The 18,434-nt window shown below is 48.1% G+C and overlaps 1 protein-coding gene and 1 long non-coding RNA gene across 5 annotated transcripts in view; one reads left to right on the top strand and one right to left on the bottom strand.

Annotated features, from left to right (window-relative positions):
• The window catches only part of BCL6 (BCL6 transcription repressor), a 26,894-nt gene extending 14,403 nt beyond the window's left edge, over positions 1-12,491 (bottom strand). For 2 of the 3 annotated variants that reach the window (XM_003412912.4, XM_003412913.4), the window contains exons 1-2: positions 12,408-12,491; positions 1,243-1,281 (exon numbers count right to left, since the gene is read on the bottom strand). The gene's annotated coding sequence lies outside the window, so the exon portion shown is untranslated. Of the gene's footprint in view, positions 1-1,242; positions 1,282-2,785; positions 4,602-12,407 lie in introns of those variants that run through there. The other variant, XM_010592838.3, reaches the window with a different exon arrangement.
• Positions 12,435-18,434, top strand: LOC104846140 (uncharacterized). 2 transcript variants are annotated; one of them, XR_002786505.2, is made up of 3 exons: positions 12,435-12,973; positions 16,539-16,623; positions 17,564-18,434. It is a non-coding gene; the product is annotated as an uncharacterized LOC104846140 (long non-coding RNA). The 2 variants fall into 2 exon arrangements; XR_775797.3 differs by having other exon boundaries at positions 12,437-12,973; positions 16,536-16,623.

Below are 18,434 nucleotides of genomic sequence, written 5' to 3'. Positions count from 1 at the left end.
CAATCTTTACCCAAGTTGGGATAGAAAGCCCTTTAGGGGGAAAAGAAACAGGATAAATGTTTTTTGGGTATTTTTACCAAATACCAAATACTGTGTCAAGTGCTAAGGTGCAGTGTGTTGCAAGGGAGAGAAGCCATGCTTTGAAGGTTAAACAGGCTAGCTTTGCCATTTGCCAAGTGTGTGACTTGGAACAGGTTGTTTCCTGTTTCTAGGCCTTGGTTTCCCATCTGTAAAATGGGAGTAGTAATACTTACATGGCTGCAAAAATTAGAGATATGTGCGAGTCATGGTTGATGTTATGTGACAACTGGCTAAGCCATGATTCTCAGTATTACGTAATTACCCTCCATTTCATGATCCGATGTAAATATCCTCCACTTTGTGATCTGATATGTTTATCCTCCATTTTGTGATCTCCATAAGTAATAAGTTTATAAGTAATATAATGTAATCACATCCACAGTGTGATCTGATGTGATCAGTCAATCAGTTGTGAGGGGAGTTTCCTTGGGGGTATGGCCTACACTCAATAAATATATATATATATATATATACATACACACACACATGGACATTCTGGCAAAGCTCGATTGCTTGCTCTGGATCTTGTTTCTGGTTCGTTATCATCTGACCTCCGGTCCTTGGGAGCTGAACCAGCAGCTTATTGTCTGATCTGCCAACTCTGGGATTTGCCAGCTTCCGAAGCCCTGTGGACCAGCGACCTGCTATCTGGCCTGTAGCCACATGAGTCAGGAGAAGCCTCCACCACACACCTGACCCACGGACTTTGGGACTTTTCAGCCTCCACAACCACATGAGCCATTTCTTTGAGATAAACCTACCTCACCAGTTTTGTTCTCTAGAGAACACAACCCATGCCAGTGCCTGACCCAAAATAGGTTCTTAAAAGCAGGAGCTATTGTCATCAGCATCTCATCTCATTATCACAGCCACCACATGACCTCTTTCCTCTATTGGGCCTCACAGTTGTTTCCCTTTGTATTTCAAGCACTTTCAAGCCCATTACTGGTGCTTAGTAGGCAGCTAAACTAGTTTTGAGCCAATAAATGAGTAGCGGCATGAATGACTATCCAACAGATAGTCTGGTGGAGGTATACAAGACGGGGTTATCCTCTGTCTCACCTAATGAATGGTGATGAGTTCACCAAAACCCACACACTGGCAAATTCGAAAGAAAGTTTGTCCACAAAAATTTTAAAACATATAATTCAATTTACTTACCCAGTACCTTGATTCACGGTCCAAAATTTTGCTTAAAACCTGCAGGGAAGAGAGGAGAGCAAACAGACATTGATTGAATGAATGTAAGATTGTCCACTATAGTCTTATTTTTAGGACACACATATTTAGTTCTGCTTTGATAGCTGCAGCCTGCCAGCTGGTGCGGTTTTACCACACGCGAGCAGACATTTTCCAGCTCTGCTCTTACGGAAACAACAGGCACCAGAAGTTATGCCATAATAGTTTGCCCCCTGAGTATTGGGTACACAACTGTATATGTTAATGTCACATACAGAAACACACGTATTTCCTTTCTCCCACTAAAAATATTACACAATCCAAAGGCCACTTGAGTTTATGGGAAAGAAAAAATAAGAAAAGTGGTTCTTTCGATATTAATGAGAATGACCCTGTGGTTCCTAAAAACACTGGACACTTTTTAAAACCTGCTAAAATATTATCTTTCAAGTTTTAGAATGATTCTGCAAGGCCAACAAGGTCAGTATTATGCCTGTTTCACCGGTGACGAAACTGAGACTCAGCAGTTCAAGTGGTTTGCTCAAAACAAAGTTAGACAGTATTTCCTGACTGTGTGAAATACTTAAGACTGAATATGGAATCTACAGAATACAACCTGGACAAACTGTCCTTGAGAAGTTTTGCCTTTTTCAAAGTTTCTTCTCCATTCCCTTCCGTTCCCCTCCTGAGTTTAAGACCAAAAATAAAATCCAAACCCATTGCCACGGAGTCAATTCCAACTCATAGTAACCCTACAGGGCAAAGTAGGGCTGTCCCATAGGGCTTTCAGGGAGTCGCTGGTGGATTCGAACTGCCGACCTTTTGTTGGCAGCCCTAGCTCTTAACCACTACACCACTAGGGTTCTGGGTTTAAGATGAACAAAAACAAACCTGTTGCCATCGAGTCGATTCTGACTCCAAGCAACCCTACAGGACAGAGTAGAACTGCCTCACAGTTTCCAAGGAGCGCCTAGTGGATTCGAATTGCTGTCCTTTTAGTTAGCAGCCGTAGCTCTGAACTACTAAGCCACCAGGGTTTCCGAGGCATCTAGAACGTCTAAGTTTGTGTCTCCCCCTGCTGGTGAAAGATTTAACTGCGTGGTTTAGCTGAAAACTGGCTAGAGAGCAGGCAACTTGGAAGAAGATTTAAAGAAATAGGTACCCTCTTCGAATTGATCTCTCTAAAGCAAAATAATTAAAAGCAACGGTGTAAGACTCTCATTTATGATGGTATGTGGGCTGCAAAGCAACACAGTATTTGAACTCCTTCTTCCCCTTCTTTAAACGCATAGCCCTTTACAGCCACTTTTCTAGTAAAGGAACTGAAGCCAGTGAGGTCACGTTGGGCCACGTAGATGGTTGGCGGCCCAGCCCCAGGTCTTCTGGTTTAAATTCCTGCCCCCTCTCCAAATTAGCCTACGTGCTGAAAAACACGAAGGACTGCACCCTAATGTAGGTGAATCTCATTTTTAAGTTCCTTCTCCCACACAAACACTTTGCTCCATTCCAGGCAGCTGAGTCTTACCAAATGAGCACTCTAAAATGAGAGCTTTCCTCGAGTCTGTAACCAAACACTCTGACATTTCTCTGTGGTCTCAAGTGCCAGTCACCCAATCTCATCAGCTTCAAGGTTAGTGTATGCATGTGAGTGAAGGGGGGGTCAGGGAGAAGGAAACCAGGGAAAGGGAGAGGACATAAAAAGCTGAAAGGACCTATCTCCTCCTCTTCCAGGTCCTAACTCAAGATGGCTAAAGAGAGATAAGATGGACTATAACTGGTCCTATTCAAAATTTAACGATTGCCTCCTTCGAAAAAGAATGCTGAAGGCACGTGTGAGATCTATCCATAAATTGTCTCCTCTCCATCATGAAAGGGATTCCCAAACACTTCTAGAACACCTGGGCTGTCCTTTGATCAGCTCCAACCACCAGCTCACTTGTGGATTTCCAACCACAGGAAGCCCAGATTTGCCATTTCACATTGACAAGTGGCAGTGACTCACTCCAGATACAGATCGAAACAAACAAACAAAACAACGCCCCTGTGTCCACTATGGGCCAGGCCCTGGGCTGGGCACTTTTTACCTTAAGCCTCTGTCTGGCCTGTCCTGGCCAGGCCAAAAACAATGCTATACACACTGATACCCAGGTCCTTATTCAGTCCACTCCCTTTTAATCTAACAGCCCTCACAAGTGGTGACGGGGTGGGTTAAGGTGGTTGAGGTAACCTTGCCATCCGTCTAGATACAGTACGGATGGAAGGAGCACCAGTATTTGTTTTAGTTTAGTTTTGTTTTTTTTATGGGCCATACAGCCCTTTCTTCCCATCCATTATTGTATTTGATCCTCACAACCATTGGCTTTACCAGAGAGGACACTGAGGCTCCAGGAGATAAACCTTGCCCAAGATTGCAAAGCTACTCCCTTGCAAAGTCCTGGACAAACCCGGTCTTCTAGCTCTGGCCATACCACCAATGCCACATGCAAGATGCATTCCACACACAAAACACCACCAAGAGGGCAGGACCATCAACCAGAAACTAACAACTCAAGCCCAGACCTGGAGGGCCCTCTTCCTTCTTCTCCCTACCCTCCCCCCGCAGCAGTAACTACCAAAATTATATCCGTTGCTACCAAGCCAATTGTGACTCATAGCAATCCTATTAGCCAGAACAGAACGGCCCCATAGGGTTTACCAAGGAGCAGCTGCTGGATTCGAACTGCTGATCTTTTGGTTAACAGCCAAACTCTTAACCACTACGCCACCAAGGTTTCCAGTAACTACAAAGCAAGAGTTAAAGGTTATCTTCTCCACGCCCACACCCTTACTCTCCTTTGCCGCTTTCCCCGCGTATTTTAAAGTAGACACCTTGAGGAGAAGGCAAATCCTTTACAGGAGCTTCGCACTGGAGAAGAAAAAAGGGGGACTCAAAAACAACAGCAAGAGGGAGAGGGAGGAAGAGAAGACAGAAGAAGCGAGAGGGAAAGAGACAGGAGAGAAGAAGAAAGAGAGAGGCGAGGTTAAGAAAGAGCGAGCCAATACCAAAGACCCCATCCTTTTCCTCCTCCCTCTTTTCTACTCTGCTGGCACCAGGAAGCCCCGTTCTCTCGCTTATACATAAGAGCACAAACAGGAGCCCTGCGTTCCGGGACAAGGCCGGCGCACATTCGCCCACCCCCAGACCCAGTACCTGTCGGCCAGGGACAGCCCACACCCGGGCGTTCGGCGGGCACCGCTGCCCATCCACCTCCAAGCCCCCGCTGGCCCGGCGGAGGCCCGGGGGAACGACCGTAGTGGTAGCCCTTAATTTGCTTAGATTCAAATACTTTTCATGCACCTCAGTAGCTAACATTGTGTGTGTGCCTATTTTTTTTTTTTTTTTCCTGTTACGCCGTCAAGGCAGGGGGCAGCGAGGGGAATGGAACAGCCCTCTCATTCCCGGAACGCAGTCGATCTCGGCTCAGCGGATTTCACAGAACACTCCCTGCCTATCGCCGGCTCCAACCAGAAGTAACTTTCCAGGAAGCTGCCGGTCCCCGACGGCCGCCAGGATCGCTGCGTGCTCGGCGCGGGCCGACGGGGATTCACCGAGGGAGGGAGGTGCGGGGGAGGCACGCAGGGAATACTGCACCCTTTCCCCTAAATCCCTTGTCCGCGCCAGCTCCAGGCCTTGCAGAGTTCACCTAACCCAACCCCTGCGGCACCACAATTATGTAAATATGAAAGCCAGACAAGTTAATAGCAGAGCCGGGGGTAGAACCCAAGAGTCCGGGTCCAATCCGAGGCTCATTTCATGACTTTAAGTTGCCCAATTCCGACGTTTGTTTGCCTGGTGCGTCATTTTTTTTTTTTTTTTCGTTTTGCTTGCTTTTTTTTTTTTTTTTTAAGGGGGGCTGGTTAGGAGAGGTGTGAAAATCAACACGATAAAGACCCTAGGTCAAGGGTCTCCATCCTACGCATCCCAGCCGACCTGGAGGGAAACTAAACCGAAAGCCCCTTCCGCCTACGTTGGCAAGAAGGCGAACCCAGCTCGGCTCGATTTCCGCCCAAGATCTTTAGAATAGGAGATGCCAGGCCGAACCTGGCCCGGTTTTGGGATTTCCGAATCCGATTTCTCCGAAACCGTAGAGACGTGGTTTGGAAGCTGCCGAAGCCGGGGCGCCCACCCCAGCGCGCACACTGGCGCGCTCCAAGGTTGCCCCGCCTCCCCGTGGCCTTCCACCGAATTAAAACCACTGGGAGCCCTCCTCCTAATTAGTCTCAGGAGTGGGCTTCTGAAGGCGCTTTCGCGGGGTAGGGGACCGCAAAAGACCCAAACTGGAAGAGCGCACTCTGATCCTAAAACTGGCGGCTGGTGTCACACTGCGCCCCGCAGCCGTTTTGGGCCGGGTCGGGGTCTGCTCCGGAAGACTGGGCCTCTTTGGCCTTATTAAAATCCTACTTTGAGGCTTCCTCGCCGCCTTCGGCCAGTGTAATAAAGGTAGAGGCGCAGGCTGGAATTTAATACGGGACGGGGGTGAGAATCTGGAAAGGGAAGTTAAAATTAAGTAAATGCATTTATTGGAAATCTAGGAGTCAGTTGTTCCAGGAGCTCGAGCCTGGTCATGTTTTTACCGCTGGCTGACACTAGAGAGAGCCCTCCACCAAGGCTTGAAGCCGACACCACCACCCCCCCACCACCCCCCCCCCCGCCCGATTCTCCTCACCACTCCCCTCCTTCCCATTGACCTAGTTTGGACCTATTCTCCCGATTTGGAAAGCTCCTTCCTCCATCCACCCCCCGCCCGGTCCCAGCCGGCTGTAGGATTATTGGTAATCTAATAACTCGCTGAAATATCCAAGGGAGAATTTGAAAGTGTAAAGCACTACTTAGGGGCCGGGAGGAGGAATTTTAATAAGGCTGGAGCTGCCGCAGTGAAACCCGCACAAGGCTCCTTCCAGAGCACTCTCGTGCTCCCGCGGCGTCTCAGCAAACGAGCCGCTCAGCTCTCGCCGCCCGGGTTCTAGAACTGGGGGGTGGGTGTGGGGGGTCAAACCGGCGGGTAGTTTTTGTTCTGGGGCGGCTGGGGGGGGAGGGGGAGGAACACTGTTCGCGCTCTTGGCTGGGGGCCGGGAGGGTGGGGAGACGGCAGTAGATGAAAGCGAATTTGATAACGCGGTGGCCGCAGCAGCCGCTCTGGGTGACCGAGGTGTTTGGGGACATTATGTCCTGACTTTCGTTTCTATCACGTTTCCTGCCAACAGCGCTGTTCTAAGCCTGCAAGCTTCTAGGAAATGCAATAAAATAGAGGGATGTGTTTTATCATCAAGATCTGAAGAGGATCTGCAGAAGGGACGCTCCCCATGCGCCAGGCTCGCGACAGCCTTCCAGAAGGGCCGCAGACAATGCCAGCAAACCACGTCTGCAGGCCGAGATCTCTGGGTTAGCCTGGCTGGACTGGGCTCGGCCTTCACAAAAAGGCTGGCGGGGGAGGAGAGAGGCATGATCTCCCAAGCTAACAATGCCTTTAAAAATCCGATCTGGACAGAAGTTAGCCAAGGTCTTTATTCACGTTAATGAAGATGGAAGGCACTAACTGTCCTTGGAAAGCGATGAGTCAAACTTGACCGCGCTTCAAACACGTCCCCAGATTCGTTTCCAACCAGAACAGAGGCGCGTTTCTCCGACACGGCCCCCGATCGCTCCTGCAGTGGGAGAGGCTGAACTCGATCTCCACGGACCTGGGTGGTGAAGACGGCTGCGTCGCCCGCGGTTGGAGCGCGCCAGCCGCCGCTAGGGGCCGCCAGCTCGCCAGACGCGCGTTTGCCATCTTATGTCACGCGCTCAGGGAAAGAAAACTTTGCTAAGAAGCTAGTGTGGCACAAACTCTGCAAGGATTACAATCTGCCTAGCCATACAGTACACACACACACGTGGTCTCTCGCCAGGCCTTTAGCCACTTCCAGTAGGCAGGCCGCTAAGCAAAGATGGAAGGAGGGGGAGAGTCATTTGGGGGTTCAACTGTGAGCCCAGGTTGCAAGGAAGCGAGCCGGTGCAGGTCTAGGGACTAGGCCTTAGCCACCTCCCAACGTAAACGCACACCCTTGAGCTCTGGGATGCTCCCCTCCCCCACCCCCTGCGCTACAGTAGCTTTTTAAAGTCCGTTACCAAAAGTCTTAGTCCATACTTATAAACAAATTCCTCCAAGACTGCTGGGAACCTTTCCAACGTGCGCTGGCAATCCAGCCCCTAGGGTGACCAAGGAGGTCAAAACATGGCTCTGTCTGCTTCACCTTTCTCTTAGATACTTCAAAGGAGCTGAGATAAACTCTCCTTTGACTTTAAATCGCTGACCTGGAATTCGGAAGCTTAAAATATGATCCGGTTGGTTACGCCGCTAACTCTCCATTGCAGGCCCCTTCGTCAGGCTTCTTTCCTCAACTGTAAAAGGTGTTGGAAGTCCTGGAGCCTCTGAACTCCTAGATGGCATCCTTCCACTAACGACTTCCCCCGTAGCAGGGCCACAGCGACAGGGAGATACAGTATTCAAAGCAGGTTGTATTACGGCTCTCTTAGTGGAGACAGATACACACCTCTAAGGAATCGCGGACTGAGCGAGCATCCGAGGCCTTCCTAATTTGCAGCTGTTTTGCAAAACTTCAGAGGTAGGATGGCATCCCTACTGGAGGGTGCCCTCCTTCTGCCAGTCCTAGCATCTAACTTATTGCTTCCTTAACGACCAGCCAGGATACTCTAGGACCCGAGGTTGGCCCACAGCCCAAAGCGAGGAACTGGGCCACAATCCACCGCTAGGTGGCGGACTCAGCCCTTCCAAGAATCACCGTGAGCGAGACCACAGCTATCCACCCGGCTCCCTCTTTTTTGTCTGGAGGCGGGGGGTGGGGGGAGGTTCCTCCGTAGTCAAAGCTGGAAAACTTTTAATTTAGTGGATGTGATTCCGTTCTTCCCGTTGCTCACGCCGCTAGCAATCACAGCGCGGTATCTGGAACTGCGTTCATACATTGATCTTTCCAGCCCAAAAGTCTGGAAGTATTGGGAAGGGAAAGAAAGGGTGCACTTGTCTTCAAAAAGCAGAAGAGCACTCGAAATATTAGCAGAGATTCCTGCCAACACTAGCCTGCCAGCAAATAGAGTCGGAAATAAACCCCTGATCCCCGCGCACTACGAAGAAAGCGGCCCTGGGGGCCAGGCACCACCCAGGTTCACTGTGCTCAGCAAAGCCGGGGGCTCGAGGCACAAGTGTGGGTCTTTTGGTGGGGCTACTGGTCTCGGTTTGGGAGGCGGGGAGAGTCGGGAGCAGCCGTTCCTGGCTTCCAGTGGCGCGAAGGGAAACCGCCAGCTCTGCCACCCCACTGCACCCTCGCTGGGTTCGCGGCGGCCCCACTTGTTGCGCAGTGCAGGAAACCAGCACGCGGCACACAACTTGGACTCCCAGAAGACACCAAAGCCAGCTACAAACCAGCCTAACACTAACCCACGCCATCTGCCAAACTCCCCCAGACCCTCTCCACCCCCCCCCCACAAACACCACTACCACCGCTAAAACGAAGCTTTGCAGCCACTTTTTTTTTTTTTTTTTTTTTTACACTAAAACATTCCTCCGATCTCAGCATCAGACAGGCAGAGGTATTCAGGTGCCCTGAGAAGTTAAGTCGAAGGGGAAGGAGGTCTACCTTCGCTTGGAGAAAGCGCCTGCTTAAAGGCAACCAGGCATCCCTTGCCTGCCCCCCTCCCCCGTAAGATGACTCGAACCACGTTGCCTATGTATGACATACACCATCCTAGTTGGAAAGTAACTTCTTTCCTTCCCATTTGAGAGATCAGCTAGAAAATCCTTTCCTTAAAGCCCCTCCTCCCCAAAAAATGTCTCCCCAAAAAATGTCTCATCAGGTCATCTCACAATATTTTTCAAATATTTGACTTTACCAGATAGAGTTTCGCCCACCGAGGGGTGGCGCTGCTTCTCTACCGCCTCTGACTCTCTTAAGTTTTTCACAACAAAGTTGATTGTGCGTGTGTCAGGGGACAGGGGGAAGGAAAGGTTTTGACATCTAGTCAAGACTACTCTTTACTCAATCAATAGCTGGAACTCTTCAAGGCTTCAGCAAACGACAGTCTAAGAGTTCAGAGTCCTATCCCAGTCCATCAAACCCAGGGTAACCCGGAGAGTCTTTTCAAGAAATGATAGGGCAAAACCCCTCAAAACTGAGCAGGAGGGGAAATAGCCAATTGGAGAATTTCCATTTCTTCTGGCTGTCTCTGCTCCTTCAAACCACCCAGTCTTCACAAATAGCATCTGGCCTTATCACGACTATCAACAAAAAAATCTAAAAATCAGCCAAGGCTTGGACCTGCAGTATTGGAAAGTTTTCCAAATAGGATATTAGAAACTTCTATTTATAAACTTGGGGGGGGGGGATATTTCCCATCTACAGGTTCCTATTTTGGCCTGAAGATTCAACTTCTGTCATTTTAGCAAGGGAATGCCCTGTGTTTCTCCCTCTCTCTCTCCCCTCCCCCCAAAACAAATACCTTTTCTTCTTAAAAAAAAAAAAACTTTTTTAAAGGCTAGAATGTGACTTCACCTTGCTCCTTTAAACTCATGTTTGCTACCTCCAGGAATAGCGTGTGGACTAGGGCCAGATGAACTTCAACTTGGGCTGCAGGTTTATGAGGTTTTGTTCCAGTGCCAAGGGCTCTTGGTAGTAAATAGTGAGCAAAATAGATACCTGTCTCCTGATAGATCTTTCCGGCCCCCCTCTTATTTTTTTAAGTTATTTATTAAAACCACACACACACCTTACAAAGAAAAAGGGAAACTGGCAATCTCCGTAGAGGAAGCCCGGGCATGGCTCAGAGCCACAAACTGTATTTCTACACAGCCCTTTCCCTGGTTCCCTCTCTCCTGCCCCACTTTTTTTTTTTTTTTTTTTCCGGATAGTAGAAAATGCATCTACTGACACTTAAAAAAAAAAAAGAAAAGCGTTAAAAGATTTTTCTTTTGGAAACCATAAACTGATTTTTAAAAATCCGTAAAAAAAATTCAATCAGTTTCCTAGGGGGGGAATGATGGCCTTTCGGGGGCGGTCAGGGACCAAGCAACAGCTCTGGGCTTTCAGCACCGGGTTTGGGATCACCCCTCCCCGGCTCTGCCGTCAGGACTGTCCCCTACCCCACCCCCACCCTCACATCGCCACAACACACCATGTCCTAACCATTTCAGGAAGGGGCACAGTAGAGAGGGTCTTTTTTCTTTCTTATTATCGATTGGGCTCTGTTCTTATTTTCTACGGGGGAGCTTTAAAACTCATTACTGCAACACTAGTTCCATTTTTCGCCAGGGTTTCAATAACAAGGTATCATAAAAGCAACGCAATTCACAGTTCTCAAGACACTGGCCACGGTCACTCCATCCACTACATCCGGCAGCGGGTGGCCCCTCGCTCCCGCTGCCTTCGAGCGCAGCCGACTTCCGAGGCTCCAACTCCCTACCCACTCCCGCCCCGGGCTGCCGCCGCCGCTGCCTTCCCCATTCCTACTCCCTCGAGGAGAGCCACAGGTTGCAAATCCAACCAACCTCGCAATCCATTTTGCAAAATCACTCACAAAGATCTCCGGTTCGCGCCCGCGTCCCTTCCTCCCGCGCCCGATCCCCCAGTCTGGGCTCCACAGTGCCCTTCTCTGCTCCCCGGTCTTCCACGTAAGGAACCCGGGCTGGGGCTGTTTGTTTCACCGGTCGTCCAGTGTAAGAAGCTCGGGAATCTGAAGCCCAGCGTTGACTACCCTCAGGCCCGCAACTGCCTTTTTACAGACCTTGCACCAGGGGGAAAAAAATACAATAAAATTTAGGAAAAGGCAGAAAACAGCCATAGGGAGCCAACACCGAGTCACGCAGCGCCCAAAATACAAACACCGCAACCGCCAGAAATCCCGCCACCTTCCCGCTCGGCTGGGCTGTCCTGTCAAGGCTCTCTAAGTCCCCACAGGCTGATCGGCACCGCAGGTGCAAATGCGCACCCCTTTCCACAAGCCGCCCCCCCCACCCCCCAATATCCCAGTCCCGCCATCAGCCGTTCTCAGGATGGGGAGAGGGAGCACGCGGGGGTTCCCGACTCCCGCGACTGCAACCAAGAAAGAATAATTTTCTAAGTGTTCAACATCTCCGCCCCCATGCAAGCTAAAACCTCTCCAAAACACTGGGGACCGGGGCACCAAAACACTCGTCCCTCGTTAGGTAGAGCAGAGCTCTGAAAGCAAATAGTAGCCACGAGACTTTGTCTAGGTTCTTAACAACAACAACAAAAAAAACCCGAGGAGTTCGCTTGCATTTTTCCTCCCAAATCTCGGCTCAGAGGCAGAGATTCTAAAGGACTGAGGCTGGTGGAAGGGAGCCAGCGGGGCGAGCGAGCGGACAGCCTCCCTCCTCGCCTCCCGGAGTTACCAAGAAGGACAGAAGAGGGAAGGAAGGAGCGGCGAGGGAAGGGAGGAGGGAGGGAGTGAAGGGAAGGAAGGAGCGAGGGAGCAGGAAAGGCAGTTTGCAAGCGAGAAAAGAGGGAAAGGAAAAAAAAAAAAAGACAGCCGCACGAATCCAGCGAGATCACAAGCCGTACGCAAGCAGCAGCAGAAAGAGCTAGAGCGCGAGCGCGCGTCCTCTCCGCCGTCTGGGGCTAGACAGCTCCCAGACTTTCCCGAATCACCCCCCAAACCCTGTCTCGTCCTCTCTCCTCCGGCCGTCCCCTAATTCCCCTCCTTCCTCTCCTCCACCTCCTTTTCAAAAACCAAAACAACACAAGGGAGGGTGGCAAAAGCCTCCCCAAACCGGCCGATTCACTCAAAGACAACAACAACCACCCCCCAAAATAATAAATATATAAAAATCTATATCCTAGAGTGGGAGAGACGTGGGACTAATCTTCGGCATTTATTTTAACACCTGACAGCTAGAATAAATAAATATATACATTTATATCAATAGATACACATAGGAAACTTGGAGCCAAAGCAATTGGCAAGAGCAGGAAAAAAAAAAGAATTAAAAGGTAAAATAATGATCATGAGCAGCGGCGGCGGCAGCGGCACCAGCGGCAACAGCAGCGGCGGCGGCAGCAGCAGCAGCAGCAGCGGCGACAGCAACAGCAATAATCACCTGGTGTCCGGCCTTTCCTAGAAACTTCTTGCATCACCACTTCTAAGAACCCCAGTTCTAAGAATCAACAGAGCTCAATTCTCGGAATTTGAGCTGCGGACTTTACCACTGCTGAGTGGCAGGGGAGGACTCGGTGTCAGCTCGCCGGGATTTTTGCCGGCTCTGTCCCCTAAAACGGCCTCAAAGCCACAATGTTTTCCTATACTTCAGTATATTTCGAGGTCCTCATAAGCTAGGTGTCTCAAATTTGGAGGTTTCTTTTCAAGGCTAGAGGGGCCAGAAACTGGCCCTCCCTCCCCAAGCTTGGAATAATGGTACAGCCTGCTCCGCCACCGTCACGTGGGCCCCTCCTCTGTGACGTCGGCATCTTTGCTGTAGCGAAGCTCGGCCTCTGGAATTCTGAGAACTAATTTGCTATTCGGTGACATAAGAAGGGGGAGTGCGCTTTGCTTTCCCGGGGTCTGGGGCTAATTCCTCCTCTCTTGCCCACAAATTCAACCTCTTCTCCATCAGCTCCTCGAGCTAAATGCACAAAAGGAGACAAGAGGTTTGAACCACTGGAAAAAGTACGTTATTTATATAGTAGGTCTAGAGAGGCGAGTAAGGGGGGGCGGACAATAAACAGCTCTTTACAGCTAGAATATTAAGTTCCACGAGCAAAATATTTGCCAGTTTTCGGTGGGTTCATTTGCTGTATTTTTATCTGGGGTAGTTCCCCCCCCCCCTTTGGTGTGGTGACCTGGGATTTCTTCTTGTTGTCTTTTCATGATTTTCGGATTTTTGCTTCTGATTCTTCCTTTTGCAAGTTTCTGGTGTTATGTAAATCATAGGATCCGGCGTCCGTTGGATTGTTTTGCGTTTTTTCCCTGTCTAATCTCTGAAGCGTCTTAAAGAAGATATGTTAGTTCAATACTGATAGTATTGAAAGAAGCTTCAGTTTTTTTCAATCATATGTAACAATCCCAACCCCCACTTTTTTTTTTTAGGGGTGGGTGCAGTTTTCTTTTTCCCCTTGGACTTTTACTGAAAGGAGGCTCTTCTGCCCTTGAAAAAAATATTCAAAGGATTTGTTTTGGTTTGTTTCTGTCCAGGACAGCAAGTGGTGGGTTTACTCCTTCTGTTATTATTGACTCTTAGGATATTTCTTATTGCAAGAAACGTGTATTTGAGTGTGTGTACGCGTGTGTTCTACAAAATTATGTGAGCCCAGTAGATGTTTGTGTTTTGCCTTTTCTTAAGGTTTTGAGTCCATGCTTCGCCCCCCCCCCCCCCCGTTTCAAGGTCGTTGTAAAAAATCTCTTCGTTTGTGTTTAAGAGATCAGCTGGAGGGAATTCTAAAGGCCTGTGGTGCCCGTATCACAGATACTGCGTGTATTTAGAACGGACTGGGCTACAACTACAACGCTTAGCCCCGCAGCACCGTCTTAGCTTTCTAGCTGAGTTGGGGGAAGGGGAATAGAGGGGAGACCTTTCTGTCTTCTTTCCTTTTTAAAGGCAAATGTAGTGCAGAATCATTTCACTGTGGGCCCTGGTTTGTTTGTTCAGATCTGCCAGTTTCCCTATTTAAATGTTGGTTGGGGTTTTTTCCCCTCCTACTCATCCCTGAATGAGGGAGACTCTTGTTTCTTTTATGTCTCTCTTTTAAAAGAAGGGTGTGAGGGGAAAATAATATTTCAGATTCCTCAAGAATTAACCCAAAATGTTTGGACCAGAAGCAGCTTTCAAAGGTCAGGCTGTTCTGAGACTTGGCTATGGGAGTCCTTCAGGCGACTCATTCAATTACAAATGAGTTCTGAAAGATTCCACAAAATTTGTGCTCAAGTTAATTTCCAATAAAGATATCTCCTAAAATAATCGACCTCCCCCAACCCCAAATTTGGGGTTGTAATGGAGGAGTGCACAGAGTTATGACAGACAACTGGCTCTTTTCTGGAATATTTGGGCTCTGTTTCATGACAGTCCCATAAGAAGTTGAGACCTCTTTCTGAAAATGCTTTTATTGGTGCAGCCCCTTGTTTAAAAGGCTGTGTTTCCAGTTTGAGAACCAGGGGCGATCCAAAGGGGTTGATTATTTTCCGCCAAGGGCCGGAGCTTAGGAAATACGCCTAAGTGTCTGTCACTGTGAAATCTGAATATTGTAATACTTATTGACAGATGGATTACTGCAGCCTCTGCAGAAAAGCCTGTCTGGTGAAGGATTTTGGGAAAATATACATAGGCCTAATCCTGCCACTATTGTTGAAATGAACATTTATTTTACCCCCCAAAGACTGGTGGTATTGTCATGCTGGGATCCATTTTGCCAGAAGGCCGGCTATCTGATTTTTCAGGAGTGTCCCCTTCCCCCTCACTTTCAAAGAATTGTAAGTGAATCCCAAGAGGTTCAGCCTGACACCCTGGTTTTTTGCTGAAATGATTTCCGTTGTGTATTGATATGTGTGTGTGTGTGTTTTCTCTTTTATGTGAGCAATAAGAACTTTAGGTTTTCTCAGGTGTATCCATATGGTTTGGAAAGTGAATTGTTTGACTCTGACCTATAACTGGTCCTATAATGTGTTTTCTTCTGTGATTTTTTGGTCACTGTTGTTGTCAAAGCTGCCATAGTATCTCCTCCCCCCCCCCCCCCCCCCCCGCGCAGGCACACACACAGCCTGTTCCTCCTGCTTCCCCTTTGCCACTCCAGTCGGAGCCCCATGGGGGCGCTGCCGAGCAAAGGGAAATCGTCTTCCACTCACAGTACAGCCAGCCTAGGTGGGGGCTGGGAAGAAATTCACCCTTTCTACCTCAGCCCTCTGAGTTCCCTGCAGAGAGCTCCTGGAGCGTGAGAGCCCACCAGGCCTGGTTTAGAGATGAATAACCCCACCACCAGGGACCTCAGACCATCTCAGCACATTATTTCCAGGACTAAGGGCCAAAGTCTCTCATTTCTACTACTGTTTTTTGCCAAATCAATGTGTTTACATTGAAAGAAATTGATCAGAACAGAAGGAGCCCTTTAGGGGACAAAAAGGGAATTATTGGAAATATTCTAAAGATATGAGACTTACTTTTAGGTGGGTCCGTTTCTCTCCACTAAATGAATGTAAGGAAAACTATATCTACCTCTCAACCTTTTTTCAATTCCTAAGAAAGTAGCCTTAACAAATTAAAAACAAACAAAAAAAAACAACCGAACCCATTGCCTTCAAGTTGACTTTGACTCAGAGACCTGTACTCCAGAGTAGAACTGCCCCATAGGGTTTCCAAGGAGCAGCTAATGGATTCAAACTGCTGACCTTTTGATTAACCAGCTCTTAACCACTGTGCCATCAAGGCTGCTACCAAATTTTAGGACAATTGAATTTCTCCCAGAATATCCTTCCTTCTCTCACTCTTTTTCTCTCCCCATCAGTAGCTAGTTGACATTAATTGTGGTCCTCCTTCACTCCAGCAATGCTATTTTATAGGATTAAAGAAAGGACTGGCTTGAATATACTCAAAATCTTTTAAATCATCCTTAAGAAGCTCTGAAGAGTTATTCCAGGTTTGGGGTCATTTTATGATTGATTCCTGCAGATTTGGGAGGACTGTATATCCACTAGTCCCATGATTTAATAGTTACTGGCTGTTAATACTCAGAATAGATGACCAGCCCAGCCTTCTTGCAACATTAGTGGGTCCCTGATCACAGCTGCTGGGTAAATATAAGCTTTATTACAAAATAAAATAGCCTGATCCTAATATTACATCTATTTAAGGAAAGAGCAGATTTCATATCCAGTTCCCCTCCCAAAATCTTCCCCACGATTCAGTCATAGCCGAAAAGGAACCTGTCCTTGGAATAAACACTGTCCTGTCCTCTTTCCAAGGGGGCTCAAAACAGGAAGTTGGTTTCACCCGTCAGGAGCTTCTGGTACCATGGTAGGCCTTTCAGCTATCACATCACCAGATTATCGATTTTAGAACTGGAAGGAACCTTGCCAATCAATCACTCAACTCCTCCAGGCTCCCCTCTTTTAAGAGGACAGGCTAGCCTTTCACAAGTGGTGTGTGTGACCGCAGGAACACAGCTGAAAATGGATCTGTGAGATTTAATGGTATGGTCCCATGCCTTCTTAGAGGTTTGAAGGTGGGTATCTTGTTTTCCAGCAGAATTGAGGAAGAAAGCAAGACTGCGTGGAGCTCTGTGTAAACTCTGAACTGGGTCTCAGAACAAACTCCAAGCAAGTCATGATGGGTATCTGATTTTGCTTGTCATTGGGGTTTAGTTGTGTTTGTCACCCGCTTTGCAGTACTTGACACTACTTTTGGTGAATATGGGTGATGTTATCTACCTGACATGTAAAGTTTTAGGTAGTTGTATTATCTCAAATCCATCATTTAGAACTATTGTGAACAAGTTCCTTGTATTATCCTTGGAGAAGGGAAGACTTTTTTTTGACATGTTTTCGAAACACTGAGCAGAAAGTTTTGAGACTTAAAAAAAAAAAAAATAGAAGATAATTTTCAGCCACTACGTCCCGAAGAAGTGTCAACGTATCATTTCGATCCATAGGTGGCTGAAAGCCTGTATTATTTTGAGACTTTTTTTTTTCTTTAGAAGCCCTTTCAGCCTGGAGAGTCTCCCCCACTCCTCCCAAGCAACACTGATTTTCTACACTTTTCTCGCTGATTTAAAATGGAAATAAATCTTGGGAGCATCAAATAACGAGATGATTGGGGGAGTGGCGTCATCATTTGTTGATTGCATTCGATCACTGTTTTGAACAGCAGAATAGCAGGGTTTTCACTTCCTGTGAAACCTTTAGTATGAGGGAAAGCAGCAGCTGGACTTGACAGAGAATGCTGAGAGAAGTACTTGAGTGTTTGTAAACTCAGGGTGGCTGGCCCACCCGCCCGCCCGAAGGCCTGACTGCTGCGTTTAGCTGTCTTTACTACCTAAGGCTAAAAGTGGAAAAACTTGATTGGCGTGTTGTGCCTGCATTATTTTTTCTTCCCTCTCCACGCCGCCCTCTGCACACCTGACCACGCAGAAGCCTATCTGGAGCTGGCGTGATGGCAGCAAAGGCTGGAGAGAGGAAGAATGTGCGGGGGGGGGGGGGAGGGGGGGCTCTCGGTACTTTTCCATTCACATCTCCTCAGTGGCTTTTCTTATTTATTTCAACCTCCACCCGCAGAAACCTTTCAGCTGCCTGAAATTCGAGTCATGAAACTGTTCCCGAGGTCAGAATACAGATGCTGGGTGCATGCTTCCTGCGTGTCAGTGTCTATGGAACGTGTACATGCGGAGACGCACACGCAAACGTAACTCCACGGGGCACCGTGTAAGGGAGAAGGGGGAAAAAAAAAAAACTGGATTTGTTGCCAAGAAAACCGCGGTTTCTAATTACAGCCCTGCCTCGGACTCCTTATGGGACCTTGACCTAGTCAGGACTTGATTTCCTCAACTGTGTGAAAAAAATAACCCAGATGATTCTCAGGATATCTACCTGCTCTATAGTCTGTACCTTTTTACCTAATGCATATTTACCTAACTCGAAGGTGGGGGGAGCTTGGAAAGAAGCCTTGTGTGTATGTGTGGCCGGAGTGAGGGAAGGGGTTAAAATGTAAACTTGTAAGTAAAGCCGCTGCCCTGGAATCCTCACTTCTATCAATTTTTAACCAGTTATAGACCAAAGTCTGGGATCATGCTGAGTGAGTCCAAAAGCCAATTGAAAATTTTCGGTGTTAGAGTTGGAGGAGACAGGTTCTAAGACCTTGTACCTTTGATCTCTAGCATGCATAATCGGATGTGACAGTTCCCAAGTGTTTCTCTGCCCTATAGTTGTTTCTTTTTTTTCCTGTTTGGAAACCGTCCCAGTCAATGATAGGAAGGAGATGACACTTGTATGCTAGGCAGGCTTTAAGCCACTAGGCCCCATGTGGATGTGAAAAATATGTCATAACACTCACAAAGAAAGAAAGAAAAAAAAAAACCTAGAGAGAGATTCCTGGTAAGAAACTTAGAGATGGTTCCACAATCACTGTATTATAGGTAGTTACTTGAAG

This window comes from Loxodonta africana, chromosome 1 (assembly GCF_030014295.1).
Source record: "Loxodonta africana isolate mLoxAfr1 chromosome 1, mLoxAfr1.hap2, whole genome shotgun sequence".
Classification (NCBI taxonomy): domain Eukaryota; kingdom Metazoa; phylum Chordata; class Mammalia; order Proboscidea; family Elephantidae; genus Loxodonta; species Loxodonta africana.
Note: the sequence above shows the minus strand (reverse complement) of the source record. Positions and strands in the feature narration are given on the sequence as shown.